General features: G+C 46.9%; 1 pseudogene; it reads right to left on the bottom strand.

Annotated features, from left to right (window-relative positions):
• The window catches only part of LOC121840760, a 133200-nt pseudogene that overhangs the window by 95975 nt on the left and 17209 nt on the right, over positions 1 to 20016 (bottom strand).

Here is a 20016-nt window from a genome sequence, read left to right as displayed (position 1 = left end):
TTGGTTGTCAATAGGTTATAGAAGGAAGGGCAAAGGTGACAGAGACCAGTCATCCATGAAACTCCCTCTTACCACAAAGGTGATGAACTGGGAGGGAGGATGACTACAAGATGTAGAGGAAGGAAACAGAGGAAGCGTTGGCTTAACCAGAGAGAGTCAATGAAAACTCACACCATAAAAACTAGCATTATATACAGTATGTTTGGGTGTTAATGTGCTTTCAGATTGGACTTCTTTATAAGTATTGGCTGTAGTTAGACATTCAGATTGTAATTATCGGCTGTAGTTAGATATTCAGATTGTAATTATTGGCTGTAGTTAGATATTCAGATTGTAATTATTGGCTGTAGTTAGTAATTCAGATTGTAATTATTGGCTGTAGTTAGACATTCAGATTGTAATTATTGGCTGTAGTTAGACATTCAGATTGTAATTATTGGCTGTAGTTAGACATTCAGATTGTAATTATTGGCTGTAGTTAGACATTCAGATTGTAATTATTGGCTGTAGTTAGACATTCAGATTGTAATTATTGGCTGTAGTTAGACATTCAGATTGTAATTATTGGCTGTAGTTAGACATTCAGATTGTAATTATTGGCTGTAGTTAGACATTCAGATTGTAATTATTGGCTGTAGCTAGTTATACAGATTGTAATTATTGGCTGTAGTTAGACATTCAGATTGTAATTATTGGCTGTAGTTAGACATTCAGATTGTAATTATTGGCTGTAGTTAGACATTCAGATTGTAATTATCGGCTGTAGTTAGACATTCAGATTGTAATTATCGGCTGTAGTTAGTTATTGACCATAACAAGTAACAACAAACATTGAAATAGAATGAAGCAACCAAGATATAAAGAACACAGGTTTTACTGTGTAATCACATTAGCATGTCGTCCAAGTGTCTAGGGAGGGACTTCCTGAAGTACGAGAGTCTGATAAATAAACAGGATGTTGCTGTTTCATAACATCTCGTTCCTCTACTGGTTTGACGTTTTTCAGGAAGTTCCATAAAGGAGTCAGTCAGCACGTTCACTTTTCTAATACTAAATATGTATATATATATACTATGTGTCCCAAATGCCACTCTATTCCCTTTAAAGTGTACTACTTTTGTCCAGGACCCATAGGGTTTTGTTAGTAGTACACTATATAGGGATTAGGATTTCATTTGGGATGCAGATTACTTGGGTCAGCCAAAGGTTTTACCTTTGAGTCATTGCTTTTGTGGGTGTTACATTGTTGTCTATTCATTTCACTAGTTATTTTATAAATCACATGTTAGAGTGAGGAATTAACCAGGCGGCACACCATTTATAATGCTCACACAGACAGACAGACACACAGACAGACACGCAGGCACACAGACAGACAGACACACAAGCACACAGACAGACAGACACACAGGCACACAGACAGACAGAAAGACAGACAGACACACAGACAGACACGCAGGCACACAGACAGACAGACACACAGGCACACAGACAGACAGACACACAGGCACACAGACAGACAGACAGACAGACACACAGGCACACAGACACACAGACAGACACACAGACAGACAGACAGACAGACAGACAGACACGCAGGCACACAGACAGACAGACACACAGACAGACAGACACACAGACAGACAGACACACAGGCACACAGACACACAGACACACAGGCACACAGACAGACAGACACACAGGCACACAGACACACACAGACAGACAGACACACAGACAGACACGCAGGCACACAGACAGACAGACACACAGGCACACAGACACACAGGCACACAGACACACACAGACAGACAGACACAGACAGTCACAGGCAGCCATGCAGAATGGACAGTCACAGTGAGCTGAGCAGGCAGAATGGTACACGTCAGACAGTGAGCTGAGCAGCCATGCAGAATGGTATCACATCAGTCACAGTGAGCTGAGCAGCCATGCAGAATGGTACACGTCAGTCACAGTGAGCTGAGCAGCCACAGAAGACACGTCAGTCACAGTGAGCTGAGCAGCCATGCAGAATGGTATCACGTCAGTCACAGTGAGCTGAGCAGCCATGCAGAATGGTATCACGTCAGTCACAGTGAGCTGAGCAGCCATGCAGAATGGTATCACGTCAAACACAGTGAGCTGAGCAGCCATGCAGAATGGTGTCACGTCAGTCACAGTGAGCTGAGCAGCCATGCAGAATGGTATCACGTCAGTCACAGTGAGCTGAGCAGCCATGCAGAATGGTATCACAGTCACAGTGAGCTGAGCAGCCATGCAGAATGGTATCACGTCAGTCACAGTGAGCTGAGCAGCCATGCAGAATGGACGTCAGTCACAGTGAGCTGAGCAGCCATGCAGAATGGTATCACGTCAGTCACAGTGAGCTGAGCAGCCATGCAGAATGGTGTCATGTCAGTCACAGTGAGCTGAGCAGCCATGCAGAATGGTATCACGCCAGTCACAGTGAGCTGAGCAGCCATGCAGAATGGTGTCACGTCAGTCACAGTGAGCTGAGCAGCCATGCAGAATGGTATCACATCAGTCACAGTGAGCTGAGCAGCCATGCAGAATGGTATCACGTCAGTCACAGTGAGCTGAGCAGCCATGCAGAATGGTATCACGTCAGTCACAGTGAGCTGAGCAGCCATGCAGAATGGTGTCACGTCAGTCACAGTGAGCTGAGCAGCCATGCAGAATGGTGTCACGTCAGTCACAGTGAGCTGAGCAGCCATGCAGAATGGTATCACGTCAGTCACAGTGAAACAGGCTCTTCACTCTTTCACTCCCTTCTTAATTTCCTCCTCTCCTTCACTGATCTGAAGTAACTGACCAGGTTGAGAGACATCCATGTGAGGTTTTTTACACCATATTGTTTTTACCTACACTGTAAAAAAGGGGGGGTAAACTGTGAATACTGTAGCATACAGGAAGCTCGGTGGCAAGTACACTTGTGTATTTCATATCACAGTACATCTACTGTATTATAAATATGGTATCAAAGGAAGTCATGTTTACACAGAACAATACTGTAAAATGTACTGTATTATATACTGTAAAATAGTAAATGATACCGTAATCATTAACGAGTTCATGGATGAGTTAATGATATTTGTTGAGGGGACAGGGAAGGGGTTTGTATTTGACTGTGTTTTACTGTAATTACAAAGGGGTTGGTGGAAGCAGGTTGGCTGCTAGGTAAAGTGTCTACACATTTTAGTATATTAATGAATATTTTAGTGTTTGAAATCATTTGCACGTCTAGAGACCATAACAACGGCCTCCAAACTGGCAGAGATGACAGGATATTGCGGATCAACAGGAAATTAAACCACTTGAGGTTTGAGACTTGCTGACATTCCATAATGCTGGGGCACTACAACCACATAAGAGGTATATTGGTACGGAAATTCTCACTCACAGGCACGACTCAAAATATGTTAATGAGCCGGGAAACAATTCCATACACCCACTAGTGATCAGAAGGTTTTTTGTTCGCTCCAGAGATTCGATACGGTACTGTATTCTGTGGGGTGGAATTACATGATAATTCAAAATACAGCAATTATTTCCCTGCCATTACATTTCCCACAGTGCACAATAGAACATTGAGAGAGAGAGACAAGGAGACAGGACAGGATGTTAGAACATTGAGACACGGAGAGGACAGGATGTTAGAACATTAAGACACGGAGAGGACAGGGTGTTATAACATTAAGACACGGAGAGGACAGGGTGTTATAACATTAAGACACGGAGAGAGGACAGGGTGTTAGAACACTGAGAGAGAGGACAGGGTGTTAGAACATTAAGACACGGAGAGAGGACAGGGTGTTAGAACACTGAGAGAGAGGACAGGGTGTTAGAACACTGAGAGAGAGGACAGGGTGTTTGACCATTGAGAGAGAGGACAGGGTGTTATAACATTGAGAGAGAGGACAGGGTGTAAGAACATTGAGAAAGAGGACAGGGTGTTAGAACATTGAGAGAGAGGACAGGGTGTTAGAACATTGAGAGAGAGGACAGGGTGTTAGAACATTGAGCCACGGAGAGGACAGGGTGTTAGAACATTGAGAAAGAGGACAGGGTGTTAGAACACTGAGAGAGAGACACGGAGAGAGGACAGGGTGTTAGAACATTGAGAGAGAGGACAGGGTGTTAGAACATTGAGACTCGGAGAGGACAGGGTGTTAGAGAAATTGAGAGAGAGGACAGGGTGTTAGAACATTGAGAGATAGGACAGGGTGTTTGAACATTGAGAGAGAGACACGGAGAGAGGACAGGGTGTTAGAACATTGAGAGAGAGGACAGGGTGTTAGAACATTGAGAGAGAGGACAGGGTGTTAGAACATTGAGAGAGAGGACAGGGTGTTAGAACATTGAGACACGGAGAGGACAGGGTGTTAGAACATTGAGACACGGAGAGAGGACAGGGTGTTAGAACATTGAGAGAGAGGACAGGGTGTTAGAACATTGAGAGAGAGGACAGGGTGTTAGAACACTGAGAGAGAGGACAGGGTGTTAGAACATTGAGAGAGAGGACAGGGTGTTAGAACATTGAGAGAGAGGACAGGGTGTTAGAACATTGAGAGAGAGGATAGGGTGTTAGAACACTGAGAGAGAGGATAGGGTGTTAGAACACTGAGAGAGAGACACGGAGAGGACAGGATGTTAGAACATTGAGAGAGAGCCAAAGTAAGGGCCTATGTTGACCAGAAAGGTGTTGCTTTGAAAAGTGAAGGACTTCAGACATCATCACTTTCCTCTCCCTTTCCTTAGTGCTTAAAGCTTAGTGCATCTGTCTGTCTATCTATCTCTCTATGTCAGTCTTCCTTTTGATGTGTGATACCAGGCATTCTGTTCAAAGGTCTAACCTTCTCTGGGTTAGGGTTAAGGTCAGTCATTTTGTTCAAAGGTCTAACCTTCTCTGGGCCTCTTCTTTGAAATGATAATGGTAGAATCACAATTGCACATGCCTCACTTCCTCTCACCCCTTTGACCTTCTCCTCCAATGGGTTTTGAGAAGGAGATGAGGAGATGAGGAGAGAGGACGTGCAGATTCTCTCCTGGTTATGGTACTGAGCTCAGCTGCAGGAGGAGCCGAGGGCAGACTGACCCACACTCACACACATGCACGCACGCGCAACCACACACAAAGATGGCCGTGCAGAGCCACGCACACACACACACACACACACACACACACACACACACACACACACACACACACACACACACACACACACACACACACACCACATGCCTGGACAAAAGGAACACCTACTTGATGATGCTGTTCATTAACTACAGCTCAGTGTTCAACACCATAGTGCCCTCAAAGCTCATCACTAAGCTAAGGACCCTGGGACTAAACACCTCCCTCTGCAACTGGATCCTGGACTTCCTGACAGGCTGAACCAGGTGGTAAGGGTAGGTAACAACACGACGCTGATCCTCAACACAGGAACACTCAGGGGTGCGTACTTAGTCCCCTCCTGTACTCCCTGTTCACCCATGACTGGGTGGCAAAGCACGACTCCATCACCATCATTAAGTTTGCCGACGACACAACTGTGGTAGGCCTGATCACCGACAACGATGAGACGGCCTATATGGAGGATGTCAGAGACCTGGCCGTGTGGTGCCAGGACAGCAACCTCTCCCTCAACGTCAACAAGACATAGGAGCTGATTGTGGACTACAGGAAAAGGAGGACCGAGCACGCCCCCATTCTCATCGACGGGGCCGCAGTGGAGCAGGTGGAGAGCTTCAAGATCCTTGGTGTCCACATCACCAACAAACTATCATGGTCCAAACACACCAAGACAGTTGTGTAGAGGGAATGACAAAACCTATTCCCTGCCAGGAGACTGAAAATATTTGGCATGGGTCCTCAGATCAACAAAAAGTTTAACAGCTGCACCATCGAGAGCATCCTGACTGGCTGCGTCACCGCCTGGTACGGCAACTGCTCGGCCTCCATCCGCAAGGCGCTACAGCCGGTAGTGCGAACGGCCCAGTACATCACTGGGAACAAGCTTCCTGCCATCCAGGACCTCTACACCAGGCGGTGTCTGAGGAAGGCCCTAAAAATGGCCAAAGAATCCATCCACCTAAGTCATAGACTGTTCTCTCTTCTACCACACGGCAAGTGGTACCGAAGCGTCAAGTCTATGTCCAAAAAGCTTCTTAACAGCTTCTATCCCCAAGCCATAATAATGCAGAACAGCTAATCAAATGGTCAACCGGACTATTTACATTAACACCCCCCCACCTCCGCTACCCGGCTGTTTATTATCTGTGCATAGTCACTTCACCCACATATACAAATTACCTCGAACAACCTGTACCACCGCACATTGATTCAGTACCGGTACACCCTGTATAGAACCTCATTATTTTTACCATCTGTAATCTTATTGTGTAACTTTTACATGTTACATTTTTTGCCTTCGTTTATTCAGCAAATATTTTCTTAACTCTATTTCTTGAGCTGCATTGTTGCTGCATTGCTACTGCCAACACACTGTCAATGACACTGACTCTACTCCAGCCACTTTAATAATGGGAATTGATGGGAAATGATGTAAATATATCACTAGCCACTTTAAACAATGCTACCTTATATAATGTTACTTACCCTACATTATTCATCTCATATGCATACGTAGATACTGTACTCTATATCATCGACTGCATCCTTATGTAACACATGTATCACTAGCCACTTTAACTATGCTACTTGGTTTACATACTCATCTCATTTGTATATACTGTACTCGATATCATCTACTGTATCTTGCCTATGCTGCTCTGTACCATCACTCATTCATATATCCTTATGTACATATTCCTTATCCCCTTACACTGTGTATAAGACAGTGTTTTTTTTGGAATTGTTAGTTAGATTACTTGTTCGTTATTACTGCATTGTCGGAACTAGAAGCACAAGCATTTCGCTACACTCGCATTAACATCTGCTAACCATGTGTATGTGACAAATAAAATTTGATTTGATTTGATTTGATTTGGTTAAGGGCTTCTAAGTAAGCATTTCATGGTTGTATTGATGGTAAGGTACCTGTTGTATTCGGCGCGTGTGACAATAAATACATTTCTACCAGCATTTCACATGTGCAACCAGAGGAAAAACAACTTTAGACCACCTTTACTCCACACACAGAGACGCATCCAGAGCTCTCCTTCGTCTTCCATTTGGCAAATCTGACCATAATTCTATCCTCCTGATTCCTGCATACAAGCAAAAACGAAAGCAGGAAAGTACCATTGACTCACTCAACACCGAGCTCAACAACATGCTACGCTACAAGACTGTTTTGCTAGCACAGACAGGAACATGTTCATCCAACGGCATTGAAGAGTATACCACCTCTGTCACCGGCTTCATCAATAAGTGCATTGACGACATCATCCCCACAGAGACCGTACGTACACATCCCAACCAGAAGCTAGGGATTAAAGGCAACATCCTCATCGAGCTAAAGGCGAGAGCTGGACACTAATCCGGACGCTTATAAGAAATCCTGCTATGCCCTCAGATGAACCGTCAAACAGGCACCAGCTGTTCCGGAAGACAGTGCGATCACTTTCCATAGCCGATGTGACCTTTAAATAGGTCAACATTCACAAGGCCGCACGACCAGAAGTGTACTCAAAGCATGCGCAGACCAACATGCAAGTGTCTTCAATGTCATTTTCAACCTCTCCCTGACCGAAGGTGCGCTAGCCTGGCAGGACATAACAGGGACATGTTGCCCTAGCCTAGCATGACATAGTAGGGACATGTTGCCCTAGCCTAGCATGACATAGTAGGGACATGTTGCCCAAGCCTAGTATGATGTACTAGGGATACGTATCCCTAGCCTAGTATGATGTACTAGGGTTACGTTACCCTAGCCTAGCATGACATTATAGTGATACGTTACCCTAGCCTAGTATGATGTACTAGGGATACATTAGCCTAGCCTAGTATGATGTACTAAGGATACGTTACCCTAGCCTAGTATGATGTACTAGGGATACGTTAGCCTAGCCTAGTATGATGTAATAGGATACGTTATCCTAGCCTAGTATGATGTACTAGGGATACGTTAGCCTAGCCTAGTATGATGTACTAGGGATACGTTAGCCTAGCCTAGTATGATGTACTAGGGATGCGTTACCCTAGCCTAGTATGACATAACAGGGATACGTTACCTTAGCCTAGTATGATGTACTAGGGATACGTTAGCCTAGCCTAGCATGACATAATAGTGATACGTTACCCTAGCCTAGTATGACGTACTAGGGATACAGCATGACGTACTAGGGATTTATTTTTTATTTTATTTAATTTTACCTTTATTTAACTAGGCAAGTCAGTTAAGAACAAATTCTTATTTTCAATGACGGCCTAGGAACAGTGGGTTAACTGCCTGTTCAGGGGCAGAACGACAGATTTGTACCTTGTCAGCTCGGGGGTTTGAACTTGCAACTTCCGGTTACTAGTCCACGCATCGCGCCGACAGAAACAAACATCTTTCTGGTAAGAAGAGCGGGGGCGTATGCTTCATGGTTAACGTGACGTGGTGTGGCCACAACAACATACAAGAACTCAAGTCCTTCTGTTCACCTGATTTAGAATTCCTCACAACCAAATGTTGACCGCATTATCTACCAAGGGAATTCTCTTCGATTATAATCACAGCAGTATATATTCCCCCCCAAGCAGACACATCGATGGCTCTGAACAAACTTTATTTGACTCTTTGCAAACTGGAATCCATATATCAGGAGGCTGCATTCATTGTAGCTGGGGATTTTAACAAGGCTAATCTGAAAACAAGACTCCCTAAATTGTATCAGCATATAGATTGCGCAACCAGGGCTGGAAAAACCTTGGATCATTGCTATTCTAACTTCTGCGACGCATATAAGGCCCTGCCCCGCTCTCCTTTCGGAAAAGCTGACCAAGACTCCATTTTGTTGATCCCTGCCTACAGACAGAAACTAAAACAAGAAGCTCCCGCGCTGAGGTCTGTTCAACGCTGGTCCGACCAATCTGATTCCACACTCCAAGACTGCTTCCATCACGTGGACTGGGATATGTTTCATATTGCGTCAGACAACAACATTGACGAATACGCTGATTCGGTGAGCGAGTTCATTAGAACGTGCGTTGAAGATGTCGTTTCCATAGCAACGATTAAAACATTCCCAAACCAGAAACCGTGGATTGATGGCAGCATTCGCGTGAAACTGAAAGCGCGAACCACTGCTTTTAATCAGGGCAAGGTGACCGGAAACATGACCGAATACCAACAGTGTAACTATTCCCTCCGCAAGGCAATCAAACAAGCTAAGCGTCAGTATAGAGACAAAGTAGAATCTCAATTCAACGGCTCAGACACAAGAGGTATGTGGCAGGGTCTACAGTCAATCACGGATTACAAAAAGAAAACCAGCCCCGTCACGGACCAGGATGTCTTGCTCCCAGGCAGACTAAATCACTTTTTTGCCCGCTTTGAGGACAGTACAGTGCCACTGACACGACCCGCAACTAAAACATGCGGACTCTCCTTCACTGCAGCCGACGTGAGGAAAACATTTAAACGTGTTAACCCTCGCAAGGCTGCAGGCCCAGACGGCATCCCCAGCCGCGCCCTCAGAGCATGCGCAGACCAGCTGGCTGGTGTGTTTACGGACATATTCAATCAATCCCTATCCCAGTCTGTTGTTCCCACATGCTTCAAGAGGGCCACCATTGTTCCTGTTCCCAAGAAAGCTAAGGTAACTGAGCTAAATGACTACCGCCCCCCGTAGCACGCACTTCCGTCATCATGAAGTGCTTTGAGAGACTAGTCAAGGACCATATCACCTCCACCCTACCTGACACCCTAGACCCACTCCAATTTGCTTACCGCCCAAATAGGTCCACAGACGATGCAATCTCAACCACATTGCACACTGCCCTAACCCATCTGGACAAGAGGAATACCTATGTGAGAATGCTGTTCATTGACTACAGCTCGGCATTTAACACCATAGTGCCCTCCAAGCTCGTCATCAAGCTCGAGAACCTGGGTCTCGACCCCGCCCTGTGCAACTGGGTACTGGACTTCCTGACGGGCCGCCCCCCAGGTGGTGAGGGTAGGCAACAACATCTCCACCCCGCTGATCCTCAACACTGGGGCCCCACAAGGGTGCGTTCTGAGCCCTCTCCTGTACTCCCTGTTCACCCACGACTGCGTGGCCACGCACGCCTCCAACTCAATCATCAAGTTTGCGGACGACACAACAGTGGTAGGCTTGATTACCAACAACGACGAGACGGCCTACAGGGAGGAGATGAGGGACCTCGGAGTGTGGTGTCAGGAAAATAACCTCACACTCAACGTCAACAAAACTAAGGAGATGATTGTGGACTTCAGGAAACAGCAGAGGGAACACCCCCCTATCCACATCGATGGAACAGTAGTGGAGAGGGTAGTAAGTTTTAAGTTCCTCGGCGTACACATCACAGACAAACTGAATTGGTCCACCCACACAGACAGCATCGTGAAGAAGGCGCAGCAGCGCCTCTTCAACCCCAGGAGGTTGAAGAAATTCGGCTTGTCACCAAAAGCACTCACAAACTTCTACAGATGCACAATCGAGAGCATCCTGTCGGGCTGTATCACCGCCTGGTACGGCAACTGCTCCACCCACAACCGTAAGGCTCTCCAGAGGGTAGTGAGGTCTGCACAACGCATCACCGGGGGTAAACTACCTGCCCTCCAGGACACCTACACCACCCGATGTCACCGGAAGGCCATAAAGATCATCAAGGACAACAACCACCCGAGCCACTGCCTGTTCACCCCGATATCATCCAGAAGGCGAGGTCAGTACAGGTGCATCAAAGCTGGGACCGAGAGACTGAAAAAACAGCTTCTATCTCAAGGCCATCAGACTGTTAAACAGCCACCACTAACATTGAGTGGCTGCTGCCAACACACGGACTCAACTACAGCCACTTTAATAATGGGAATTGATGGGAAATGATGTAAAATATATCACTAGCCACTTTAAACAATGCTACCTAATATAATGTTGACATACCCTACATTATTCATCTCATATGTATACGTATATACTGTACTCTATATCATCTACTGCATCTTTATGTAATACATGTATCACTAGCCACTTTAACTATGCCACTTTGTTTACATACTCATCTCATATGTATATACTGCACTCAATACCATCTACTGTCTACTTGCCTATGCCGCTCTGTACCATCACTCATTCATATATCTTTATGTACATATTCTTTATCCCCTTACACTTGTGTCTATAAGGTAGTAGTTTTGGATTTGTTAGCAAGATTACTTGTTGGTTATTACTGCATTGTCGGAACTAGAAACACAAGCATTTCGCTACACTTTCATTAACATCTGCTAACCATGTGTATGTGACAAATAAAATTTGATTTGATTTGATTTAGTCCAACACTCTAACCACTAGGCTACCCTGACGCCCCAGGGTACCCTAGCCTAGTATGACGTACTAGGGATACGTTACCCTAGCCTAGCCTAGCATGACATCATAGGGATACGTTACCCTAGCCTAGCATGACATCATAGGGATACATTACCCTAGCCTAGTATGACGTAATAGTGATACGTTAGCCTAGCCTAGCCTAGTATGATGTACTAGGGATACGTTAGCCTAGCCTAGTATGACGTAATAGGGATACGTTAGCCTAGCCTAGTATGACGTACTAGGGATACGTTACCATAGCCTAGTATGATGTACTAGGGATACGTTAGCCAAGCCTAGTATGACGTACTAGGGATACGTTAGCCTAGCCTAGTATGATGTACTAGGGATACGTTAGCCTAGCCTAGCCTAGCATGACTTCTCTAGATGGAAATAGACAGGGGAAAACCTGCCTACACATCCCAGAAAGAGCTTCCTGTCCAGCCCAACGAATTATTATATATTGCATATGCCTTAGGCAACAGTATATGACATGATGACACAGTATGCAGATCATTATAAAGATTCAGTGAAAACAGCACAGTTCTTTGTATTGTATTGCCAGGAATAAAACACAGCCTGAGCTGGGACCCAACGATGCTCAATCTGCAAGAGGAGAGCGTGAATACATACTCACACAGAGGCACACACACACACACACACACTAACACTCACACTCTCAGACACTCACACTCACAGACAGACACTCACACACACACACACTAACACTCACACTCACAGACAGACACTCACACTTACACACACACACACACGTCTCTTTTGTTGTCAGCAGCCACCAGAGTAGGAAGGCAGGAGAGAGAGGAGACACACAGGGAGGCAGGTGGACCGTATCCAAGCCTTATTGCTGTCTGTAATTACACACAGCTGAGCCCCAGCTGCTAGAGCAGAGCACGCAGTCAGAGACAAGCCCGCATGGAAACGTCAGGAGAGGATGTGACATTCATGCTGTACACAACGTTGATATGTCCTATGTCCACACATGTCCAAACTACGGGAGGCTGTTGGTACCTTCATTGGGGAGGACGGGGCTCGTGGTAATGACTGGAGCAGAATGGGTGGAAGGGGTGGAATGTCATCGAACACAGGGTTCCCAGGTGTCTGGGAACATATGCAAGATTTAATCAAAAGTACATGAACCTGTAATATTGTGTACACACTGGTGATACATGCTGAAAAGGGCATGGTTATCCCACAGAGACCATAGATAAACACACATGATATTCTGTTCCCAGTCTCTGCCTCCCCTACACTAACCTGCCATTTTGTCTCGTCTCCACCTTGCTTACTGAAAATGACGATGGTACTGTATCTTCATCATCCAGGAATTTAGCCGAAAATAAATACCGAAAATAAATATAATGTATTAACTAATGTAACTTAACAGAATAATGAAGACCGGTGAGAGTTGGTCTCCCGAGTGGCGCAGCGGTCTAAAGCACTACATCACAGTGCTAAAGGTGTCACTAAAGACCCTGGTTTGATTCCAGGCTGTATCACAACCGGCCGTGATTGGGAGTCTCATAGGGTGAAGCACAATTGTCCCAGCGTCATCTGGGTTTGGCCGGGGTAGGCCGTCATTGTAAATAAGAATAGGTTCTTAACTGACTTGCCTAGTTAAATAAAGGTGAAATGATAAAAAATGTCGCAGATTATATGGTTCTATAAATATGAACTGGCAGATGGTATATTTGATGGCCAGCGTTGTGGCGACTCTCAATTGACTGTAGACAGACAGTGTCTGTATCCTGCTCTGATTGACTGACCCTAGTGTGTGTGTGTGTGTGTGTGTGTGTGTGTGTGTGTGTGTGTGTGTGTGTGTGTGTGTGTGTGTGTGTGTGTGTGTGTGTGTGTGTGTGTGTGTGTGTGTGTGTGTGTGTGTGTGTGTGTGTGTGTGTGTGTGTGTGTGTTGGGTGTTGCGACCTGCTGATGTCGAAGGAAGGCGCACACACACACACACACACACACACACACACACACGTGCACCTGCGTTCAGCAGAGGCTGGTAAAGTTAATTGCAGACTAATTAGATAGCTGGGATCACTACATGGTCGTCAGACTGCTCATTACTCATCACTGATTGGACGACTGTTGCCGGGCCGTTGCTGAAGGTGGAGTGCGAGACGGCTGGGTCTCAGGTTGCAGATGGGAGGGGCTGTGGGGTACATGACACCTGTTGAACAATAAGGTCTAGTGTGCACCCTGTAGCGTAGTAGAGACAGAGACGTCCAGAACTATATGTCTCGGGGGAAGGGGGGGGGTCATGGACATGGTAAGATGAGAGCCTGATTGGAGAGTTAACCTGCTGGTGGACACCTTTTACCTTTTGGGGAAGGGGGGATTTTGCACAAAGCATAATAAGTGATCGTTCAGGGGGAAGAGATATGGATTTGGGAGATTATGGTTTTCTCTTCGTAACTCAGTCCGTTTAGTTTGTTGTTAACGACGTGAGCCCCATGTCCATCCATTCATCCATCCTCTGACAGGATTCTGGAGGGAGTGTCGGTATCCCAAATGACACCCTATTCCCCAATAAGTGCACTACTTTTGAACAGAACCTAATGGGCCCTAGTGAAGGATAGTGAACTACATAAGGGTGGGTGGCCATTTTGGACAAACACAATGTATTTTTACCACAACGGTTTTGAAAGTCAGGATGACATTACTTTTCAAACCAAATCAAATCAAATTGTATTTGTCACATGCGTCGATTATTATAATTTTTTTGTTCATTTTATTTTCATTTATTTTCATTATTTTCATCCATTTTCCAATATAAGCTATAATGGCAGTTTAGACTATGTGGTTAGACTCTGTGACCTCCTCTGACCCCTGATTATTTTCTAATTTGGCACAGCTTTCTGTTCCTATTCATCTCAGGGTGTACAATAGGGACAAAATGGATCTGATCTGTTGTAAGGGCCTGGGATGTACACACACACACACACACACACACACACACACACACACACACAGACAGACAGACAGACAGACAGACAGACAGACAGACAGACAGACAGACAGACAGACAGACAGACAGACAGACAGACAGACAGACAGACAGACAGACAGACAGACAGACAGACAGACAGACAGACAGACAGACAGACAGACAGACAGACACAGACAGACAGACAGACACAGACAGACACAGACAGACACAGACACACACACACTTGTAATCGTTGAGCTACAGCTCCTGTTGAACATTTCAGTATGGAGCCGTATTATCACATTGCACACAGTCTGTTTGTCATACGAACTAGACATCAAAGAAGTATATAAAACGTTTGTTTCATTTTCATCCAGAGAGAGAGAGAGAGAGAGAGAGAGAGAGAGAGAGAGAGAGAGAGTGGGGGTTGAAAGGGTTGAGACAGAGAGAGAGAGAGAGAGAGAGAGAGAGAGAGAGAGAGAGGGGTTGAAAGGGTTGTGACAGAGAGAGAGAGAGAGAGAGAGAGAGAGAGAGAGAGAGAGAGAGAGAGAGATTGAGGGAGAGAGAGAGAGAGAGGGGGAGAGAGATTGAGGGAGAGAGAGAGAGAGAGAGAGGGGGAGAGAGAACGATTGAGGGTGAGAAGAGAGAGAGAGACAGAGAGAGATTGAGGGAGGGAGAGAGAGAAAGATTGATTGGGAGAGAGAGAGACAGAGAGAGAGAGAGAGAGAGAGAGAGAGAGAGGGTTTGAGAGGGTTGAGAAAGAGAGAGAGCGAGAGATTGAGGGAGAGAGAGAGAGAGCGCAAGAGAGAGAGAGAGAGAGAGGGGGGTTGAAAGGGTTGAGACAGAGAAAGAGAGAGAGAGAGAGAGAGAGAGAGAGAGAGAGAGAGAGAGAGAGAGCAATTGAGGGGGTGGGGAGAGAGAGGTTGAGGGGGTTGAGACAGAGAGGGATAGAGAGAGAGAGAGAGAGAGAGAGCGCGAGAGAGAGCGAGAGAGAGAGAGAGAGCGAGAGAGAGAGCGCGAGAGAGAGCGAGAGAGAGAGAGAGAGCGAGAGAGAGAGCGCGAGAGAGAGTGAGAGAGAGCGAGAGAGAGAGAGAGAGAGAGAGAGAGAGATCGAGACATAGAGAGGAAAAGAACAAAACGTTATTAACAAAGCCTCCCCCATGACATCCAGCAAAATAAAATGTTACAATTCTACATTTCAACTCTTAACATTTCCTTCACTCTTTGAATCAGATCCCTGGGTGTCTCTGGAGCTGGCTAGGGCCTGTCTGTATGTAGGGCCTGTCTGTATGTAGGGCCTGTCTGTATCTAGGGCCTGTCTGTATCTAGGGCCTGTCAGTATCTAGGGCTTGTCTCTATATAGGGCCTGTCTCTATACAGGGCTTGTCTGTATCTCCACCATTACAGCTGTTGTGTAACATTGCTATATAGGTTAAGTGGAGCTATTATCTTGTTTCTATGTCCCACTCTCTGTCACGTGTCTCCCAAGCCCAAAACACCGATCAGAGAAGGAAAAAAGACATTATGCATTGGGCAGGATTAGGCAAGGCCTGTGGAGGCAGATTGTCGAGGGCTGTATTTTCTGAAGTGAACCTACTTCCAATAACAACACTTAAAAGCATAATTCTGCCCCCCAACCATATGGGATTTTTTTTTTTGCTCTGATACCGACCTGTCGTAAAGCAGAGGACACTCTTTTCGTCAAAGGCAGGGACGCAAAATATGTATCTTGTCCATTCCCAGCATGCCTCTCTCTCTCTATCTATCACTGTGGCGCTTCACTAACATGCAGTCAACAACAAAACAATGGTGTAACATTAATCATGTTGCTGATAGATGGTAGAAAGACTGTTCAGTAGCCTACAGATAGATGGTAGAAAGACTGTTCAGTAGCCTACAGATAGATGGTAGAAAGACTGTTCAGTAGCCTACAGATAGATGGTAGAAAGACTGTTCAGTAGCCTACAGATAGATGGTAGAAATACTACTGTTCAGTAGCCTACAGATAGATGGTAGAAAGACTGTTCAGTAGCCTACAGATAGATGGTAGAAATACTACTGTTCAGTAGCCTACAGATAGATGGTAGAAATACTACTGTTCAGTAGCCTACAGATAGATGGTAGAAATACTACTGTTCAGTAGCCTACAGATAGATGGTAGAAATACTACTGTTCAGTAGCCTACAGATAGATGGTAGAAATACTACTGTTCAGTAGCCTACAGATAGATGGTAGAAATACTACTGTTCAGTAGCCTACAGATAGATGGTAGAAATACTACTGTTCAGTAGCCTACAGATAGATGGTAGAAATACTACTGTTCAGTAGCCTACAGGCTAGAGATGAAGGCAGGGTCTTATGACAATGCAATGATCATCATGCAGCTTTTCTCTGATCAAGTAGCCTGATCTAAATGGCGCCCAATCAAATCCAAAAAGATGCACTGACATGTTTAACAAACAACAACATCCTAACAAAACAGGACAAGGTCAAAGTTAAAATGGACAATATAGACTGGACAATCAGGCTACTCTCAACTGCTGTCCAGGAATTTCATCCCGTGGGCTAAATAGTCATGATCAGCGGTTTCAGCCCCTGGGGGCTAGTTACCCCATTTACTAGATGATCATGATCAGCGGTTTCAGCCCCTGGGGGCTAGTTACCCCCTTTACTAGATGATCATGATCAGCAGTTTCAGCCCCTGGGTGCTAATTAACCCCTTTACTAGATGATCGTGATCAGCGGTTTCAGCCCCTGGGGGCTAGTTACCCCCTTTACTAGATGATCGTGATCAGCAGTTTCAGCCCCTGGGGGCTAGTTACCCCTTGATGGTTATGAATGTGTTTCTTACCTGTCCTTTAGACAATGACTATCCAAGTTAGCGCTAGCTTATGCTAATTTGCTAGCTAGAAACCTCACCATCAGTAAATGCTAGCCAGCTAGCTAGTTAGCGTAAGCTGCTAGGAGTACTAGCTAGCAACCTTACTACCAGATCATCTGAGGTGAACTTAATTTCAGTTGTACTCCTCTCCTCAGTCTCCTCACCCTCAGCCTCCTCTCCACAGCCTCCTCACCCTCAGCCTCCTCACCCTCAGCCTCCTCTCCTCAGCCTCCTCACCCTCAGCCTCCTCACCCTCAGCCTCCTCTCCTCAGCCTCCTCACCCTCAGCCTCCTCAAAGGGGTTAACTTTTCACTGGTGACTGATAGCTTTACAGTTAATGCAACTTCATAGTCTTTTAGCTATTTTAGATAGCATTTTATGTCACATAGCTAACTACGTTTTTAAGAGGGAGATTTTCAATTGGCATCTATCCCTCTGTTTTCAGTCACAGGTGGGAATTGGATTAGATATAAAGCAGTGCAGGAGGTGGACTCATGAGTTGTGCTCCAATTTTACTGGGGATAGTTTTATTTGTGACCTAGAGTACAGGTACGAATTAGAATCGTGCAATAGCAGAGCATAAAATAGTTGCCACATCAATGTGACAGTGAGTTAATTAGTTAAGTTATTGTTATAAGTTATTGTTATATTCCAATAGTATTCCAATCAATTCGTTATGAATTTAAAACAATTATTGAAAAAATTTTGCTCCTGAACTTAACTTAAAATCTTGCATTATTCAAATCATATTTGGTGCAATTGAACATAATGGATTGTATGGAAAAGGAACAATAAACAAAGAACAAGGAAAATTAATGTGCATCTGAGTTAGAAAGAGTTTACATCTCCTCATAGTGCAGACATCATGGTGACATGTGCAACACCATTCAGGAGGCTGAGGGTGAGGAGGCTGAGGAGAGGAGGCTGAGGAGAGGAGAGTGAGGGTGAGGAGGGTGAGGAGAGGAGGGTGAGGAGAGGAGGCTGAGGAGAGGAGGCTGAGGAAAGGAGGCTGAGGAGAGGAGGGTGAGGAGAGGAGGCTGAGGAGAGGAGGCTGAGGAGAGGAGGCTGAGGAGAGGAGGCTGAGGAGAGGAGGCTGAGGGTGAGGAGGCTGAGGAGAGGAGGCTGAGGAGAGGAGGATGAGGAGAGGAGGCTGAGGAGGCTGAGGGTGAGGAGGCTGAGGAGAGGAGGCTGAGGAGATGAGGCTGAGGAGAGGGGGCTGAGGAGAGGAGGCTGAGGAGAGGAGGCTGAGGATGAGGAGGCTGAGGAGAGGAGGCTGAGGAGGGTGAGGAGAGGAGGGCGAGGAGAGGAGGGGATGAGGAGGAGGCTGAGGAGAGGAGGGTGAGGAGAGGAGGCTGAGGTGAGGATGGTGAGGAGAGGAGGCTGAGGAGAGGAGGCTGAGGAGAGGAGGCTGAGGGTGAGGAGGCTCAGGAGAGGAGGCTGAGGAGAGGAGGCTGAGGAGAGGAGGGTGAGGAGAGGAGGCTGAGGAGAGGAGGCTGTGGAGAGGAGGCTGTGGAGAGGAGGCTGAGGGTGAGGAGGCTGTGGAGAAGAGGCTGAGGGTGAGTAGACTGAGGGTGAGGAGGCTGAGGGTGAGGAGGCTGAGGGTGAGGATGCTGAGGGTGAGGAGGCTGAGGAGAGGAGGATGCGGAGAGGAGGTTGAGGGTGAGGAGGCTGTGGAGATGAGGCTGTGGAGAGGAGGCTGTGGAGAGGAGGCTGTGGAGAGGAGGCTGAGGTGGACCTGTGGAGAGGAGGATGAGGAGAGGAGGCTGAGGAGAGGAGGCTGTGGAGAGGAGGCTGTGGAGAGGAGGCTGTGGAGAGGAGGCTGAGGAGAGGAGGCTGAGGAGAGGAGGGTGAGGAGGCTGAGGGAGGAGGGAGAGGAGGCTGAGGGAGGAGGCTGTGGAGAGGAGGCTGAGGGTGAGGAGGCTGAGGGTGAGGAGGCTGAGGGTGAGGAGGCTGAGTGTGAGGAGGCTGAGGGTGAGGAGGCTGAGGGTGTGTGAGGAGGCTGAGGGTGAGGAGGCTGTGGAGAGGAGGCTGAGGTGGAGAGGAGGCTGAGGGTGAGGAGGCTGAGGGTGAGGAGGCTGAGGGTGAGGAGGCTGAGTGTGAGGAGGCTGAGTGTGAGGACGCTGAGGGTGAAGAGGGCTGAGGGTGAGGAGGCTGAGGGTGAGGAGGCTGAGGGTGAGGAGGCTGAGGTGAGGAGGCTGATGGAGGCTGAGTGTGAGGAGGCTGAGGGTGAGGAGGCTGATGAGAGGAGGCTGAGTGTGAGGCTGATGTGAGGAGGCTGAGTGAGGAGGTGAGGAGGCTGAGGGTAAGGAGGCTGAGGGTGAGGAGGCTGAGGGTAAGCAGGCTGTGAGGAGGGAGAGGAGGCTGAGGGTGAGGAGGCTGAGGGTGAGGGAGGCTGAGCTGATGAGGAGGCTGAGGGTGAGGAGGCTGAGGGTGAGGAGGCTGAGGTGAGGAGGGAGAGGAGGCTGAGTGTGAGGAGGCTGAGGCTGTGAGGAGGCTGAGGGTGAGGAGGCTGAGGGAGGCTGAGGGAGGAGGCTGAGGGTGAGGAGGCTGAGGGAGAGGCTGTGGAGAGGAGGCTGAGGGTGAGGAGGTTGAGGGTGAGGAGGCTGAGGGTGAGGAGGCTGAGGGTGAGGAGGCTGAGGGTGAGGAGGCTGAGGAGAGGAGG

The sequence above is a fragment of the Oncorhynchus tshawytscha genome, linkage group LG25 (genome assembly GCF_018296145.1).
Source record: "Oncorhynchus tshawytscha isolate Ot180627B linkage group LG25, Otsh_v2.0, whole genome shotgun sequence".
NCBI classification, from domain to species: Eukaryota; Metazoa; Chordata; class Actinopteri; order Salmoniformes; family Salmonidae; genus Oncorhynchus; species Oncorhynchus tshawytscha.
The sequence above is the reverse complement of the archived record's forward strand: the minus strand, read 5'-3'. Positions and strand labels throughout refer to the sequence as shown.